Source organism: Salvelinus sp. IW2-2015, linkage group LG26 (assembly GCF_002910315.2).
Source record: "Salvelinus sp. IW2-2015 linkage group LG26, ASM291031v2, whole genome shotgun sequence".
Taxonomy (NCBI): domain Eukaryota; kingdom Metazoa; phylum Chordata; class Actinopteri; order Salmoniformes; family Salmonidae; genus Salvelinus; species Salvelinus sp. IW2-2015.
Window position 1 is genome coordinate 25,394,211 of NC_036866.1, and position 18,905 is coordinate 25,413,115.

Sequence of the window (18,905 nt, forward strand, 5' to 3'; positions counted from 1 at the left end):
TGTTGTATAATCTTTCCATGAAAACAGTATGTCTCCGATAGATTTTCTGAAAGTTCATACTATACTGACRTCTAAAGGAAACCTCTTCATATTGCATGTTTTGTGGGTAAATGGCAGTAAGTACAGTATTCGAAGTAGGTGTTCAAGACAACAAAAAATCAACACAATCTCTCAAATGAGCTTTGTTCAGGTGAAAGCAGGTGAGCAATATCACATTTAGGAATCATATTTTCAGGAGCCTTTATTAAAAGTGGAAACCTTCACAGCTGAAAGGATAAAACTAAGAAATATTGTTAAAGAAAAAAACAATGATAAATATACAGACTGGAAGACAAAGATAACGCTGTAGAAAAATACACATTGTGCAAAAACAGTTAAAATGTAACAAGTAAATMATTTACAGTAAATTGTAAACAAAATGAGTCAGTCTCAAATTATGTACTGTTGCCTATGACTACGATTGTTTTGCTATTCCACGGAGTCCCTCTGTTGGACTCCAGGTATACACCTACAGTGCAGAAAAGGCTGGTTTGAGGAATGACCAGCTGTTGGTCTGTGGTGTGGGGAGGGCCATGAAGCTGGGGCTCCATCCCACTGGGGGGGCTGCTGCTGCTGGCCTTGAGCCTCGTCCTGCTAAGACCCTTCCTGCTGAGCCCCGGCCTTTAGATTCACCTCTGGAGTTAGACCCTGCCCCATAACCTAATAAGACTTTTCAAATCAAATGTATTTATAAAGCCCTTCTTACATCAGCTGATATCTCAAAGTGCTGTACAGAAACCCAGCCTAAAACCTCAAACAGCAAGCAATGCAGGTGTAGAAGCACTTTTGAGACATAACACGAACCCTTTCAACTTTTTGAATTTCCAGAATGCAGGGGCCTTCTCTGCTGTTATTGTTGAAATAACTGGATGACCCAGTGTCTTTCTCTTGGTCTCTGCGGCCTCGCGTCATGTCTATCCATGCCATAGTAGAGCTTTCAGTGGTGTCAGCCGACTGCTCCTCAGCTGCAAAGAGGTTCAGACAGCGTTAACAGAAACCAACCACTCTACAGGTCAAACAGCAGGGCACAAATATGACTGACCAACATCTTTGTATTTAATTTTGGTTAATTCAGCAGGATTTTATATACAGTGGGGAGAACAAGTATTTGAAACAATGCCGATTTTGCAGGTTTTCCTACTTACAAAGCATGTAGAGGTCTGTCATTTTTATCATAGGTACACTTCAACTGTGAGAGACGGAATCTAAAACAAAAATCCAGAAAATCACATTGTATGATTTTTAAGTAATTAATTTGCATTTTATTGCATGACATAAGTATTTGATCACCTACCAACCAGTAAGAATTCCGGCTCTCACAGACCTGTTAGTTTTTCTTTAAGAAGCCCCCCTGTTCTCCACTCATTACCTGTATTAACTGCACCTGTTTGAACTCGTTACATGTATAAAAGACACCTGTCCACACACTCAATCAAACAGACTCCAACCTCTCCACAATGGCCAAGACCAGAGAGCTGTGTAAGGACATCAGAGTTAAAATTGTAGACCTGCACAAGGCTGGGATGGGCTACAGGACAATAGGCAAGCAGCTTGGTGAGAAGGCAACAACTGTTGGCGCAATTATTAGAAAATGGAAGAAGTTCAAGATGACGGTCAATCACCCTCGGTCTGGGGCTCCATGCAAGATCTCACCTCGTGGGGCATCAATGATCATGAGGAAGGTGAGGGATCAGCCCAGAACTACACGGCAGGACCTGGCCAATGATCTGAAGAGAGCTGGGACCACAGTCTCAAAGAAAACCATTAGTAATACACTACGCCGTCATGGATTAAAATCCTGCAGCGCACGCAAGGTCCCCCTGCTCAAGCCAGCGCATGTCCAGGCCCGTCTGAAGTTTGCCAATGACCATCTGGATGATCCAGAGGAGGAATGGGWGAAGGTCATGTGGTCTGATGAGACAAAAATAGAGCTTTTTGGTCTAAACTCCACTCGCCGTGTTTGGAGGAAGAAGAAGGATGAGTACAACCCCAAGAACACCATCCCAACCGTGAAGCATGGAGGTGGAAACATCATTCTTTGGGGATGCTTTTCTGCAAAGGGGACAGGACGACTGCACCGTATTGAGAGAAGGAGGGATGGGGCCATGTATCGCGAGATCTTGGCTAACAACCTCCTTCCCTCAGTAAGAGCATTGAAGAGGGGTCGTGGCTGGGTCTTCCAGCATGACAACGACCCGAAACACACAGCCAGGGCAACTAAGGAGTGGCTCCGTAAGAAGCATCTCAAGGTCCTGGAGTGGCCTAGCCAGTCTCCAGACCTGAACCCAATAGACAATCTTTGGAGGGAGCTGAAAGTCCGTATTGCCCAGCGACAGCCCCGAAACCTGAAGGATCTGGAGAAGGTCTGTATGGAGGAGTGGGCCAAAATCCCTGCTGCAGTGTGTGCAAACCTGGTCAAGAACTACAGGAAACGTATGATCTCTGTAATTGCAAACAAAGGTTTCTGTACCAAGTATTAAGTTCTGCTTTTCTGATGTATCAAATACTTATGTCATGCAATAAAATGCAAATTAATTACTTAAAAATCATACAATGTGATTTTCTGGATTTTTGTTTTAGATTCCGTCTCTCACAGTTGAAGTGTACCTATGATAAAAATTACAGACCTCTACATGCTTTGTAAGTAGGAAAACCTGCAAAATCGTCAGTGTATCAAATACTTGTTCTCCCCACTGTATATATATATATATATAGAGAGAGAGAGAACATCCCTTGTCATCCGTACTGCCTCTGATTTGGTGGACTAACTAAACACAAATACTTAATTTAAAAACTATGTCTGAGTGTTGGAGTGTGCCCCTAGCTATAAATGTAAAGAATAAAATTGTGCCATCTGGCTTGCTTAATATAAGGAATTTGAAATGATTTATATACTTTTGATACTCAAGTATATTTTAGCAATTACATTTACTTTTGATACTTAAGTATATTTAAAACTAAATATTTGTTTACTTTTACACAAATAGTATTTTACTAGGTGACTGACTTGAGTAATTTTCTATTAAGGTCTACCTTTTACTCAAGTATGACAATTGGATACTTTTTCCACCACTGGAAAGCAGCACTCCTACTCACTCCATTGTCGACACTAAACAAATCTGTAGGCATATATCAATATCTTTAATAATATCATATTCAGTGCTTTCAGRAAAGTATTCAGACCCATTTGACTTTTTTCACATTGTTAAGTTACAGCTTTATTCTAAAATTGATTAAATAAAAAACTAAATCCTCAGCAATCTACACACAATACCCCATAATGCCAAAACTTATTTACATAAGTATTCAGACTCGAAATTGAGCTCAGGTGCATCCTGTTGCCATTGATTATCCTTGAGATGTTTCTACAACTTGATTGGAGTCCACGTGTGGTACATTTAATTGATTGGACATGATTTGGAAAGGCACACACCTGTCTATATATGGTCCCACAGTTGACAGTGCATGTCAGAGCAAAAACCAAGCCATGAGGTCAAAGGAATTGTCCTTAGAGCTCCGAGACAGGATTGTGTCGAAACACAGATCTGGGGAAGGGTACCAACAAATTTCTACAGCATTGAAGGTCCCCAAGAACACAGTGGTCTTCATAATTCTTTAATGAAAGAAGTTTGGAACCACCRAGACTCTTCCTAGAGCTAGCCACCCTGCCAAACTGAGCAATCAGGGGAGAAGGGCCTTGGTCAAGGAGGTGATCAAGAACTCGATAGTCACTTGACAGAGCTCTAGAGTTCCTCTGTGGAGATGGGAGAACCTTCCAGAAGGACAACCATCTCTGCAGCACTCCACCAAGCAGGCCTTAATGGTAGAGTGGCCAGACAGAAGTCACTCCTCTGTAAAAAAAGGCCCATGACAGCCCACTTGGAGTTTGCCAAAAGGCACCTAAAAACTCTCAGACCATGAGAAACAAGATTCTCTGCTCTGATGAAACGAAGATTGAACTCTTTGGCCTGAATGCCAAGCGTCACATTTGGAAGAAACCTGGCACCATCCCTACTGTGAAGCATGGGGGTGGCAGCATCATGCTGTGGGGGTGTTTCTCATGGTCAGGGACTGGGAAACTAGTCAGGGTCGAGGCAAAGATGAACAGAGCAAAGTACTGCGAGATCCTTGATGAAGAGTGCTCTGGACCTCAGCCTGGGGCGAAGGTTCACCTTCCAACAGGACAACAACCCTATGCACACAGCCAAGACAACACAGGAGTGGCTTCGGAACAAGTCTGTGAATGACCTTGAGTGGCCCAGCCAGAGCCCGGACTTGAACCCGATCGAACATCTCTGGAGAAACCTGAAAATAGCTGTGCAGCAATGCTCCCCAGTGTTAGCAGTTGTTACTCTTCAATAACACAGACTCCAAAGCAAATCAGGGGGAGAGAAATAGGTTTATTTAAAGAGGACAAATCATAGATGTAATGCTGAGAGATAGATGTTCATTCTCCCGTCCTCAGTGATTCTCTCCACAGAACAAAGTGACAGGGTGTAGTTTTATACCCCCAACCCTAGTCTGTGGTTGTCCAATTACAATTCCTGGCAATACAATTGGGCCAATGGCCAAATAACAAGTATCCTGTTTCAGGCTCAATGCCTAGACAAATTCCTCCCATGTCTCTGACCCATTGATCATTAATTCCCTATTACAGAAAAAAACACTTTCCATTGATTTGATAGCGCAGTCTGACTGARCGGTGGTAGGCAGCAGCAGGCTCGTAAGCATTCCTTCAAACAGCACTTTCCTGCGTTTGCCAGCAGCTCTTCGAAATGCTTCAAGCATTGCGCTGTTTATGACTTCAAGCCTATCAACTCCGAGATTAGGCTGGCAATACTAAAGTACCTATTAGAACATCCAATAGTCAAAGGTATATGAAATACAAATGGTATAGAGAGAAATAGTCCTATAATAAACTACAACCTAAAACTTCTTACCTGGGAATATTGAAGACTCATGTTAAAAGGAACCACCAGCTTTCATATGTTCTCATGTTCTGAGCAAGGAACTTAAACATTAGATTTTTTACATGGCACATATTGCACTTTTACTTTCTTCTCCAACACTTTGTTTTTGCATTATTTAAACCAAATTGAACATGTTTAATTATTTATTTGAGACTAAATTGATTTTATTGATGTATTATATTAAGTTAAAATAAGTGTTCATTGAGTATTGTTGTAATTGTCATTACTACAAATATATATATATATATATATATATAACAAATCGGCCGATTAATCGGTATCGGCATATTTTGGTCCTCCAATAATCGGTATAGGCGTTGGAAAATCATAATCGTTCGACCTCTAATTTCAACTCATCGTTACCACTTGCATTACATGGGACGTGTAAATTCACTCACAGGAGACGATGAAGATGCATCATCCTCTCACTCCTCCGTAAAATAAATTAGACTGCAGCTAACCACAGCACACAAAAATAACATAGGTACCGAGAGCCGGGAAAGACAGCAAACTGGCAAACCAGTAGTCTTTACCTGCCGTTGCTCGCTTTGTGACTGACAGGCACCTGTCCTATCAATAGATCACTAGAAGATGCATATTGTTCATTCTAGCAGAAGTCTACACAGACTTTTCTGACTAGCGAATTTAAACTTTTAAAATGAAAGGAAGCCTAGTTAAAGTGGAAAAAGTAGCTAGATTACAATGAAGGCTGGTGGCTGGTGCATATGGAAAACACTGCTATTGAAGAGTATGTCTTCACATGAAGCCAGTGTGTGATGTGTGTGTCCCCCTAGGATGTTTATGGCATTGAGTCCAGTAGAGCTGTAGGCCACTGCCTGGCCATTGGCTGTGATGTACAGGTCCTCCACCAGGAGGTGATCCAGCGCAAGCTTCTTGAACAGCCTGTCAGCGTTGTGTCTGGAGAAGGCCGCTCCAAACCCAAACATCCCCGATTGGAAACGGGCAGTTTTAGTGCCTATCAGAACACATTGTTGGTTTCTCAGAACACATAGAGCCATTGTTAATGCTGAATTTGAGTGACGCTACACTTTACTGCTTACCCAATAAAATGTCCACCAGCATGTTCAGAGTCAGTCGGTTTTGGTTCGCAGATTTGCCATATCTGGATCCAACTTTTCACACTTTGACATACAGGATTTTAGACCCTTCCATGAAACTTGCAATACTTTCACAGAAATGTTCCAATGTGTGTGTGTTATAACACATACAAACTTGCAGAGTATTCTTTGTAAGAAGATGYAGGCCTATATAGTCAGAATTCAGATACGTACCTGGTAAAATAAGGATTAAGTTAAAAAAATCTCTAAAATGAACCTCTCGATGCGAATTATGTCAGAGTAGGAGTAGAAGAGGATGCAGTGAGAGATCCCTGTCCCTGGCTGCTCTGCCCGACTCCTGGTAGTAGCCCTCCACTGACTTGGAGACTGGCGTGGATCACATAGCGAACATCAGACTTGTCGATGCCTATGCCAAAGGCTATGGTGGCACACATGACCAGGAGGACAGGGATACAACATTAACCTCTTCATGAAGTTAGTGGAAGGTTATTAGTGATGTTAACATCTGTTGAGATCACCTCACCTGGCAGCCATCCTGATTGATCCACTTGGTCTGCACATATTCTCTGTCTTTGTCATTGAGGGCCTGTGTGGTAATCTAGCTCTAGTATACCAGCCCTCTGAAGACTGTCAGCCATGGTGTCAGTCATTACGGGACAGACAGCACACAATGCCTGAATCACCTAGAGTACACACAAGGAGTAAAAACCAAGTCATGATCCCAGTCCTCAAATGATTCAATGAGCATTGGAAACTTCAGACAAACTTAGGGAGAACACTAACGTGGATAATGGTTATTGATCTAGTTGATGCAGTCCTCATCTACCTTCTTGGGTTTCTTGGGTAGCACAGCATACTTGAGGTTGTTTCTGTTGAAACTGATGGTAAATCTGAAAGAGAAAAGACACCGTGAGGAACATTCATTCAAACAGCTGCTGTATGTTTGCATAAGACATCACTACATCTGTACTGGTATTTTGTCCCAGGTAAGACACCTCTTAGAGTACGTACACCTGAAGTCCGGTCATCTGGATGTTTGAGGATGTCCTTCTGGACACGGGGGGTGGCTGTGGCCGTTAGAGCCATGCGTGGGCACTTTCTCCGTAGCTCATGCATCCACTTGTAGTCTGGCCGGAAGTCATGGCCCCACAGATAAAAAATAAATAAAATGGGCATGAGGCTCATCCATGACCACAAAACCGTAGGACAGATAAAGCATCACATTCCCTACATGAACCTACCTGACTGACAGTGAGCCTCAATGACAAAGCATGCCAGAAGACCGCTCTCATACAGGTTCTGAAGGGGACTGATCAATCTGCCACTCGCACACACCCGGGGAAAGGGATAGGTCAGAAACACAGGTTTGATTAGAGCAGTTTCTGTTCTTGGTAATAAGCATGTTATTGTCACAGTGCGAACAAAACACGCACTAGTTCAAACAGAGGGTTTTCAAGAAGAGGTTAATGTTAGTTTTCGCTACAGGTCTTGTGATTTTATTCTCACCTTCTCAGGAGTGGCATAAAGCAGTTTAATGATGGGGGTCCTTTTTGGACAGCTGCAAGATCCTCCCTGCTTCACCATCAGCCTTGTCACCAGACACACTTGTGGCAGGAATCTAAAAGCATGTACGGATGTTTAAAACACCTTCCACGCACAGGGTAGCAAGAATGTACACATTTCATACTTCGCACTGTGAGCAGTATGGTTGAAAACGTACATGAAGAGTAATGAGTTTCTGGACCTGATCTACAATGAGTGATTTCAGTGGTGAGATGACCTCAGTCACTCCTGCACACACACAGGCCGGCAGCTGGTAACAAAGACTTTTACCCCCTCCTGAAAAACAGGAAATAAATCACAGTTTATTACATTTCCAAATCAAAATGATCTGTTCATACCTACTAAATGTTACACATCTGCAAAGTCAGTTTAAGTTATTTGAATTAACGCATTAAAATGCACTTGTTGTATAGTACAATGTTCTTAACTCTTCTTGAACTGCAGTGATGGTTAAGGGCTTGAAAGTAAGTATTTCACAATAAGGTCTACACTTGTATTCGGCGCATGTGACAAATACAATTTGATTTGATACAATCTGCATTGATTCATCACTCACCTGTGGGCTTCAGGAAAAATGAGTCTTCACCGAACAACGTAGCATTAATGGTCACTAGTTGATTGAATAGGAACCAGACCAAAGCACTTGTGGAAAATCATAATCTCTGGACAGTTGGGGAAGTTGAAGCCTCTGAAACGATCGTGGGCAGGGTTTCTTTATGTGGGCTCTGCAAATGATATGAGAGATAAACATGGGTGTCTGGGCTACAGACCAAGTAATACATGTAAGAAAAAATAATCACATTTGTTTAGTAGAAGGAACAATACAATCAAATCTCAAGGCTGCTCTATAACTTGAATGTACTTGCCAGGAGAGGGGATTTTAGGAGCTTTTGCCATGTTGATGTTCTTGGTCCTCCCTCACACACCACTTTAGTGACAGCACTGCAGTGCTTCTTGCCTTGATGCCGAGGAGCTCAGGGGTTCATCAAAGTAATCAGGGATATCTGAATCACTGATGTCATCTATGTCAAAGTCATCAATGAAAAAAAATATATCCGGCTCCGTGACTGCCTGATCAATGGAGTTCCGACACAAAGCACCTCTTGGAAACCCAGCACTCTTGAGCAACAGAGGCTTGGGTACTGCTCTCCCCAGTCCCTTGTACAGCAGCTGCCGGCCTCTTCTGTGAGAAGAAGAGATTTGACTGATCCACATCACAAGTTTGATTTTTGGAGATGGTGTTATTTGGAGAGAGTCACAATTACTTTGGCCTCTTGTAAATACTTTCCCCTCGTCTCCAGAGAAAATAGGACTTGCCAGAGTGCTGGGTTTCCAAGAGGTGCTTTGTGTCAGAACTCCATTGATCATGCAGTCAGAGTCCTCAAACAAACTGCTGTTGTAGTCCACAAATATGACTGAGGATCCCCTGAATGGAAGGGTTTTCATGGAAGAATCTCCTTTATCCTTGGGCAGGCAAGTGGTGGTAGACAGGACACTCGGTGTAGCAAAAGAAAAGGTAGGCTTTTCTCTAAATCTGAGTTCAAAGACAGTGCTGTCTGGCTGTTGTGTCTCGAAAGATGTGTCACTGCTGCCAGTAGCAATGATCCTTTTCCTGAGGGTAAAACGTGATATAACTAGCAGATTTGTTAGATTTAAAAATAAATGTAACCTTTATTTAACTAGGCAAGTCAGTTAAGAACAAATTCTTATTTACAATAGGCCGTCATTAAACATTTAATAAAAATATAGGACAAAACACACATCACGACAAGAGAGACCACAACACTGCATAAAGAGACCTAAGACAACAACATAGCATGGCAGCAACACATGACAACACAGCATGTTAGTAACACAACATGACAACATGGCAGCAGCACAACATGGTACGAACATTATTGGACACAGACAACAGCACAAAGGGCAAGAAGGTAGAGACAACAATATATCACGTGAGATTAATACATGTCACAGTAAAATTACAGCTGAAACTTAATCTACAGCTGTTGTCCCATATTGCGCAGAATCAAGGAATTACCTGTGAGCCCGCTGCAGTAAGAGTTCTGTCCCACAGGACAGGCCTATCAGTTCATGCTTGGAAATGGAATCCACCAGAGCACTGATGATACTCAATGATCCATGATCCTCAAAAATGGATCTTCTGATTTTAGATTGGTGACTATTCGGGAAAAATAAAATGGAGGCAATACAATAGAATTATAAGCATACTGGTATGTTCACTTACATTTTCAAAATAGACTGAAACATCTGGCTTAAACACAACCCATGTTATTCACCTCTTCTTTCTTTAGGAGGACCATCTGCAGGCTTGACACCCTTGTTGATACAGGGCTGATGTCTTGACTGACTGCAGAGCCAGCTGACTTCAATCTGTTGTGATCATAATATACGTTTGCCAAATAGATATAGCTTGCTGTACAACATCATATCAAGTGCATTCACACCATCAGGCCTCAAGTCATATGTCCATTAGAAACAAATGTTAAACACAATCATAAACTAAAATGCAACAGATGAATGTACACATGTACAGCAGAAACGTACCTTGTTTCCTTTGTAGAAATAGAATGACTGAAATCCTCTGGGCTTGTGGAAAGGGGGGGTGGGGTGGGGTGAAATCTAGGTCTTCATCTAGCTCCGACTTGTCATCAAGATCTATGACAGCTGTGTCACTCCATCTACTTTGATGATCTGGGGAAAAGTTTTGGGAGATGAGTTTATGTTGTCTTTTCAATGCCGATGCCATTCTTTATCATCAACACACTGCCAAGATGTTCATCCTTAAATAGGTGACCTCCAGCTTACAACAAATGTACAAAGGGAAATTACTTGGACCGGAGACATTAATACTTGGAGTGAGGCTTTATTTGAAGAGTACTACTCATCTGTCTTTTCAACTGGACTGGGTGCAGTGATGGCTTGGTAAAGTACTTTTGCCCTTGACAGGGGTTTCAAAGTCATCAAAATCATCCCATCCATCCAGGGGTATACCAGCAAAAGAACTATCAAGTCCTGTGGGTTTGCTGCCATTGCTATCTGTGATCGAGCGATCAGATTTGTTTAGAGCAGGGGAGATCCTGGGTTTCTGATCCTGGGTTTCCTCACTGAAAAGGGGTTTAATACAGGATTGATGGCTTCCGACTTGCTTTTGGGATTGACTGAGGAGAAGTTGACTTTGGTGAGAGATCTTTCAGGCTTGGTTGAAAACGTCAAACGTCGTTATCATGAGGTACATTGACACTCCTGTTTGTTAAACCATTTGAGCGTATTATACCTTAGAGGGAACTTACACCTTGGTGATGCCTGATGTGAACTTATTTTTTTAAACAAAATGTCCTGCAAAGAAAAGTGAAGTCAAGCGATTATAGCAAACCTCATAACAATGTTTATGTAGCTGGAAAGATACTTAGTGAGTAGCTATAAGACTACCAAGGCAATATTTAAGCAATAAGGCCTGGGGGGGGTGTGGTATATTGCCAATATACCACGGCTAAGGGCTGTTCTTATGCACGACGCAACTCGGTGTGCCTGGACACAGCCCTTAACCGTGGTATATTGGCAGCGTAGTCTAGTGGTTAGAGTGTTGGACTAGTAACCGAAAGGTTGCAAGATCAAATCCCGAGCTGACAAGGTACAAATCTGTCGTTCTTCCCCTAGACAAGGCATTTAACCCTTTAACCCTAGGCCGTCATTAAAAACAAGAATTTGTTCTTAACTGACTTGTCTAGTTAAATAAAGGTAAAAATATATACCACAAATGCCCGAGGTGCCTTATAAACTGGCTACCAATATAACTAGAGCAGTAAAAATACATGTTTTGTCATATGCTTGATATACCACGTCTGTCAGMCAATCAGCATTCAGGGCTCGAACCACCCGGTTTATAATGAACTCAGCTTGCTGCAGAATTTTAGCTGGCTCTGGTCCACGCGCATACGTATGCAGCTTGTAGTGACAGAACCGATGCGTGCGCATTGACCAGAGTTAGTGAAGGTACAAAATAGTAGTTTAGCTATATCGTATTTTGGGAGAAACAACAGATTGCGCATACATAGCAAAGTTCAACAACACTCTAGCATATCTTTACTTTGGTGAGGCTTGAAGCCAGTCAATAAACAGCATCGGGGCAACAAATCGTTGGAAGGTTCCACGTAACGCTCAGGACCAGCCCGTCCTAACAGTTAGCTAGTTAACATTATAAAACTCAAACTAACTAAATAATTTATCAAGATAGATAATCACCCTGGTTTGGATTTAAACAACGACAATTTGCTGTGAGCACCATATCTCGAATTGTTCTCCCAAATTATTTTGAAGTAGACTGGACATCATCAGTTAACGCTTTAGGCTAGCGACTCAACTTCATAACGTTAGTGTAATCATAAAAAGCTGGCTAGCTTGTACAGTCTCTGAACGTCTTATTGTCGTGGTGTATCAATAACAAAAAGGCTGTCTATGTTGTTGTTTACCGAGCTAACTATAATTTACTCAAATAAATCAATTCAGCAAAGTTTTTTTTTGCGCCATTCTGACTAGCTGGCTTCCCATTGGCTGATTGTCTTTTATAGGGGTCAGGTACTGCAGGGGGATCAGCCAGATATCTATATTTACGTTTTAGTTTGTTTTATGAATATTGCTAACAACAACAGATTAAACCAATTTTCATTGAATAAGTTCACGAAATGTTGTTCTGAACATAAATGTACAGTAAGTTAATATGTAAAACTTGCAAAGTGTTCTCTGCCTATTGTAAAAGGTTGCGTCAATCGAATCTGGTATCAGGATAAAATGTGATTCAGAGTCACAGAATATACTTTAAGTATTTTTATTTAACATAAGCAATAATTGATAAATGCAATTTTCGTATATACGGGTGCACTGTATCACCACGCAGGGTAAAGCTGAGAACTGACTGAAATAGTACAGACATCTTCTTTTATACTGTGACAGAGGTAGTTCCAACTCTAGAGTTGGCCTGTCACAGTAGAGGCTTAGCGTGGTTTAAACTTGCTAGCCTATCGGTGGTGCCCAGGCTGGTCCCAGCCTCACAGCACTCAGGATCCAGATATCCGGAAGTGTTTGTTGTGAAGTTTGAGCTGAGTTGTCGGTGGCTACACATTCCTCAGTTCCTGTTTTCTTGTTATTCAGCATTTTTCCATCTTGTCTCAACCTTCTGGTTAGCACAGGTACTGCAGGGGGATCAGCCAGATATCTATATTTACGTTTTAGTTTGTTTTATGAATATTGCTAACAACAACAGATTAAACCAATTTAAGATTAAACCAGAACAAACCACCCTAGATTAGCAACAGCTTTTCTGCAGTCACGCTATGTTTTGTGATTAACATGTCCTATTTCTATAAGGCATATATTTTTGTTAAAAAGAGAACAAAACCATCCTTCACACTATGGAAAAGTGTGTAGAATTTTGCAGGAAAYTATATTGAAAACCGCTTCATTTTCTCAAGAGGCAGGACTTTTAAATGTTCTGTAGACTTGGTTCATCCATCCATGCACTGCAGACATCGTAGTAAAACGTATTGTATGCTATTTTTATCGCACTTGAGTTGTGTTCTGATTATGAGGGGGCCCCTGATGAGTTCCCTATCACAAAAGGGGTCTCCAAAAAGTTTGTGAACCCCTGGCCATCTGGCTGAATGCAAAGAGGAATATATAGAACAGTACAGTCGTGGCCAAAAGTTTTGAGAATGACACAACGATTAATTTTCACAAAGTCTGCTGCCTCAGTGTCTTTAGATATTTTTGTCAGATGTTACTATGGAATACTGAAGTATAATTACAAGCATTGTAGTGTCAAAGGCTTTTATTGACAATTACATGAAGTTGATGCAAAGAGTCAATATTTGCAGTGTTGACCCTTCTTTTTCAAGACCTCTGCAATCCACCCTGGTGTCAATTAACTTCTGGGCCACATCTTGTGATGGCAGCCCATTCTTGCATAATCAATGCTTGGAGTTTGTCAGAATTTGTGGGTTTTTGTTTGTCCACCCGCCTCTTGAGGATTGACCACAAGTTCTCAATGGGATTAACGTCTGGGGAGTTTCCTGGCCTTGGACCCAAAATATCGATGTTTTGTTCCCCGAGCTACTTAGTTATCACTTTTGCCTTATGGCGAAGGTGCTCCATCATGCTGGAAAAGGCATTGTTTGTCTCCAAACTGTTCCTGGATGGTTGGGAGAAGTTGCTCTCGGAGGATGTGTTGGTACCATTCTTTATTCATGGCTGTGTTCTTAGGCAAAACTGTGAGGGAGCCCACTCCCTTGGCTGAGAAGCAACCCCACACATGAATGGTCTCAGGATGCTTTACTGTTGGCATGACACAGGACTGATGGTAGCGCTCACCTTGTCTTCTCCGGACAAACCTTTTTCCGGATGCCCCAAACAATCGGAAAGGGAATTCATCAGAGAAAATGTCTTTACCCCAGTCCTCAGCAGTCCAATCCCTGTACCTTTTGCAGAATATTAGTCTGTCCCTGATGTTTTTCCTGGAGAGAAGTGGCTTCTTTGCTGCCCTTCTTGACACCAGGCCATCCTCCAAAAGTCTTCGCCTCACTGTGTGTGCAGATGCACTCACACCTGCCTGCTGCCATTTCTGAGCAAGCTCTGTACTGGTGGTGCCCCGATCCCGCAGCTGAATCAACCTTAGGAGACGGTCCTGGCSCTTGCTGGACTTTCTTGGGCGCTCTGAAGCCTTCTTCACAACAATTGAACCGCTCTCCTTGAAGTTCTTGATGATCCGATAAATGGTTGATTTAGGTGTAATCTTACTGGCAGCAATATCCTTGCCTGTGAATCCCTTTTTGTGCAAAGCAATGATGACAGCACATGTTTCCTTGCAGGTAACCATGGTTGACAGAGGAAGAACAATGATTCCAAGCACCACCCTCCTTGAAGCTTCCAGTCTGTTATTCAAACTCAATCAGCATGACAGAGTGATCTCCAGCCTTGTCCTCGTCAACACTCACACTTGTGTTAACGAGAGAATCACTGACATGATGTCAGCTGGTCTTTTTGTGGCAGGGCTGAAATGCAGTGGAAAGTTTTTTGGGGGATTCAGTTCATTTGCATGGGAAAAGAGGGACTTTGCAATTAATTGCAATTCATCTGATCACTCTTCATAACATTCTGGAGTATATGCAAATTGCCATCATACAAACTGAGGCAGCAAACTTGGTGAAAATTAATATTAGTGTCATTCTCAAAACTTTTGGCCACGACTGTAGACTCGTTTATAAACAGCATCATCACATAGTCTGAATTATAAATGTGTCCCTCATGAAATTGTGATGGAGAAATCAAGAAAACCTTTATTCACAAACAAGAAAATTTGCTTTAAAAAACTGTTTGCATTATAAAATCATAATCTTCATGGAGACACAATAATGAAATCAACTAAAACCTGATTTAAACAGTGTACTAGTGCAGTGGTGTGTTTCTCCCAGTATATGATCAGACTCCCGCAGTGGGGGAAGCAAACAGATTAGAAAAATTAAATTATAATGATTATGAAAATCTTTGGCTCCATGTCCATTTTCAGTGCTCTTGCCCCCATGGTGCGCAGAATGCAGCGTTCACGGCGTAGGACGGGGATAAGATGAGCAGGCAGCCAGTCCACATATGTTTTTCCCATGCTCAATTAAGAAATATCTGTAAAAACAGCACAATATACTGCATCATAACACTATTCTGTTACATAACATAGTGCCATACTATTCACAATTAACCAGGTAGGCCAGTTGAGAACAAGTTCACATTTACAACTGCGACCTGGCCAAGATAAAGCATAGCAGTGCGACAAAAACAACAACACAGAGTTACACATAAACAAAAGTACAGTCAATAACACAAAATAAAAGAAAAATAGAAAGATCTATGTACAGTGTGTGAAAATGTAGAAGAGTAGGTAGGTAGGCAATAAATAGGCCATAGAGGCGAAAATAATTACAATTTAGCATTATTACTGGAGTGACATATGTGCAGATGATGATGTGCAAGTAGAGATACTGGGGTGCAAAAGAGCAAGAGGGTAAGTAATAATATGGGGATGAGGTAGTCGGGTGTGCTATTTACAGATTGTCTGTGTACAGGTACAGTGATTGGTAAGCTGCTCTGACAGCTGATGCTTAAAGTTAGATGGAGATAAAAGACTCCAGCTTCAGAGATTTTTGCAATTCGTTCCAGTCAATGGCAGCAGAGAACTGGAAGGAAAGGCGGCCAAAGGAAGTGTTGGTTTTGGGGATGACCAGTGCAACATACCTGCTGTAGCGCGTGCTATGGATGGTGTTGCTATAACCAGTGAGCTGAAATAGGGCGGGGCTTTACCTAGCAAAGACTTAAAGATGACCTGGAGCCAGTGGGTTTGGCGACGAATATGTAGTGAGGGCCAGCCAACGAGAGCATACAGGTCACAGTAGTGGGTAGTATATGGGGCTTTGGTGATAAAACGGATGGCACTGTGATAGACTGCATCCAATTTGCTGAGTAGAGTGTTGGGGGCTATTTTGTAAAAGACATCGCCGAAGTCAAGGATCGGTAGGATAGTCAGTTTTACGAGGGTATGCTTGGTGGCATGAGTGAAGGAGGCTTTGTTGCGAAATAGGATTTAGATTTAATTTTGGATTGGAGATGCTTAAAGTGAGTCTGGAAGGAGAGTTTACAGTCTAACCAGACACCTAGGTATTTGTAGTTGTCCACATATTCTAGGTCAGAACCATCCAGAGTAGTGATGCTAGTCGTGCGGGAGGGTGTGGGCAGCAATCGTTTGAAGAGCATGCACTTAGTTTTACTAGCATTTAAAAGCAGTTGGAGGCCACGGAAGGAGTGTTGTATGGCGTTGAAGCTCATTTGGAGGTTTGTTGGTGAGAAGTTGTTGGTGAACCAGGCGAGGCAGTCATTTGAGAAGCCAAGGTTATTGAGTATGCCGATAAGAAGTTCTTCCCGTCCTGCTCGATGACCTTCCAAAGCATTTGTTCGAGCATTTTATTGAACCGCTCGACGAGTCCATCCGTCTGCGGGTGGAMGACGGAGGTCCGGATCTGCTTGATCTGCAGGAGAGCACACAAATCTTTCATTAGGCGGGMMATAGACTCAGTACCTTGGTCTGTCAGGATCTCGTTTGGGATGSCCACCCGGCTAAAGAGGTGGAACAGCACCCGAGCGATTCCCTTGGATACCGCCGCCCGTAGGGGAATGGCCTCGGAATACCGGGTGGCATAGTCCACTATTACCAGGATGTACCGGTGTCCTCGTGCTGTTTTTACCAGGGGTTCCACTATGTCCATGGCGATGCGTTCAAAGGGCACCCCGATGATCGGTAGGGGGACCAGTGGGTTTCGGAAGTGTGCCTTAGGGGCAGTCATTTGACACTCCGGACAGCTGCGACAGTAATCTCCACGGCCCTCCTCATCCCGGGCCAGTGGAACCGGGCGGCGATCCGTTCCCGGGTCTTCTCCATTCCCAGGTGCGCCCCCWACAGGTGGGTGTGGGCCAGCTGAAGAACGGTTCCCACGTACCGTCGGGGCAGCAACAATACCTCTCGAAGTTCCCCCTGTTGGCGCGACACCTGATACAAAAGGTTATTTTTGATTTGGAAATGGGGGTATCGCCAGTCACTCACCCCCGGAAGTAGCTGTCCATCCACCGCTATCACTTGGGCTGAGGTGGCTTTAAAGTTAGGATCCTCCCACTGGGCCGTCCCGAATTGTCCCCTCAGTTGGCCCCCAGGGGGTGTCTCGACTGGCCCCTCGAAATCGAGGAGGGGGAGGCTGGGCTCTTTCTCCTGTGGTTCCCCCAGGGGGGGGGGGTTCCTGCACCCCATCTGACTCCGACTCCGGACCTGATCAACCGTTTGCTTCCGGGCTGCACAGGCACAGGCAGCACCACAGGGGCGCGATCAGCAGGGCCTGAGTGTTCTGATGCGTCTCTACTGGTTCCAGGAGGCCCTCCAAGGTCTAGGGCGCGCATAGACTCGCTGCCCTCTTCATGTCGTGTTGTAGTGCCCTTAGGAAGCGATCCAGGACCACTTTGTCTAGGATGGAGAGGATGGATATGTCGGTTAGGAGCCATCCCCTGGTGACGTGCAGTAGGTCGCTCATCTGGTCTCGGGGGGATGCGTCGCTACGAACCTTTAGTCGTGGAATAATTGAGCCCAATGGGCCAGGCTGTACCCGTAGCGGCTGAGTATCTCCCGTTTGAGTCCGTCGTAGTTAGCCGCCTGTTCATCGTTCAGGTCCCAATACGTCTTTTGAGACTGGCCGCCTTCTGCCTTGGCCATCCTTACTTACCCGTCCTTTCAAAAGAGGTAGGTTTCGATGTCGTCATCTTCTGTAAACTTGATTAAAAACTTGTTTGGATGTGATTCAGTAGACGCTCCTCCTTATAGCTTCCTGATTTCCTCAATGAGGTGGACGTTTTGTAGCCGCTGTTCCTCCGGCGTTCGTTCCTGAACYGCCTGTTGGGCTTGTTGGGCCCGGATGAACTGAGCTATCAACTTGTCCATGCTGATGCTGCGTAAACGTCAACCCTGATCTGACCACGTTATCAGAGTGCCTGCATTCTCCACCACTTGTAGCAGACCAGGGGGTTGGGTCAAAACATTTACACAGATTAGACACGGACAGAGTAGGATTAGCTCAGTTTCAAAGGTGTTTATTAAAATAATAGTCCAAAAGAAACGAATAGGTCTCCACCAAGAGGCCTTCTCCGGGATACCGTCTTCTGGGCTCCGGGTCTTGCTGTATCTTGTGGGAAATCAAACCTGAACTCCCTCCTGTTACCTCTGGTACCGTCCCCAACTATACGGGAGTCCTTTCCTCCCCCAGTCTCTCCCTTTTGTGCTGCCCTTCTGGCAGCTTTATGGGAGTTGTACAGCTGGTGAGCAATCATCCCTTGATTACTCACCAATCCCCAATCAGCCCCAATTAGTCCTGGCCAGAGAGCCCGTCGAGACCTGGCACGTCCAGCAGATGGAGCCATAGCCTCGTGATGTATACTCCGTCTGTCACCAGGCCTCGMCGAGTCTCCCCCTGGTGGCTGACCTGCTGTACGCCACAACAGATATCACCATTATTATAGGTTTAAAAATATAGTAGAGACTCATTCTCACCTGCTGTGTACACCGTTATGGTAATGCATCAAATCAGAGGTCACCTCATAGGCAAGGCTGACAGGGTTGTGTCTGGCCACTGCATCCAGCATACCCATTTCATCATAC

The 18,905-nt window shown here is 43.5% G+C and overlaps 2 pseudogenes; both read right to left on the reverse strand.

The window, feature by feature from the left end:
• Nucleotides 1–6,316: 6,316 nt before the first annotated feature.
• Nucleotides 6,317–10,096, reverse strand: LOC111952748 (recQ-like DNA helicase BLM; annotated as a pseudogene).
• Nucleotides 10,097–10,565: 469 nt separating this feature from the next.
• On the reverse strand, nucleotides 10,566–12,001 carry LOC139023020 (recQ-like DNA helicase BLM; annotated as a pseudogene).
• Nucleotides 12,002–18,905: the final 6,904 nt, after the last annotated feature.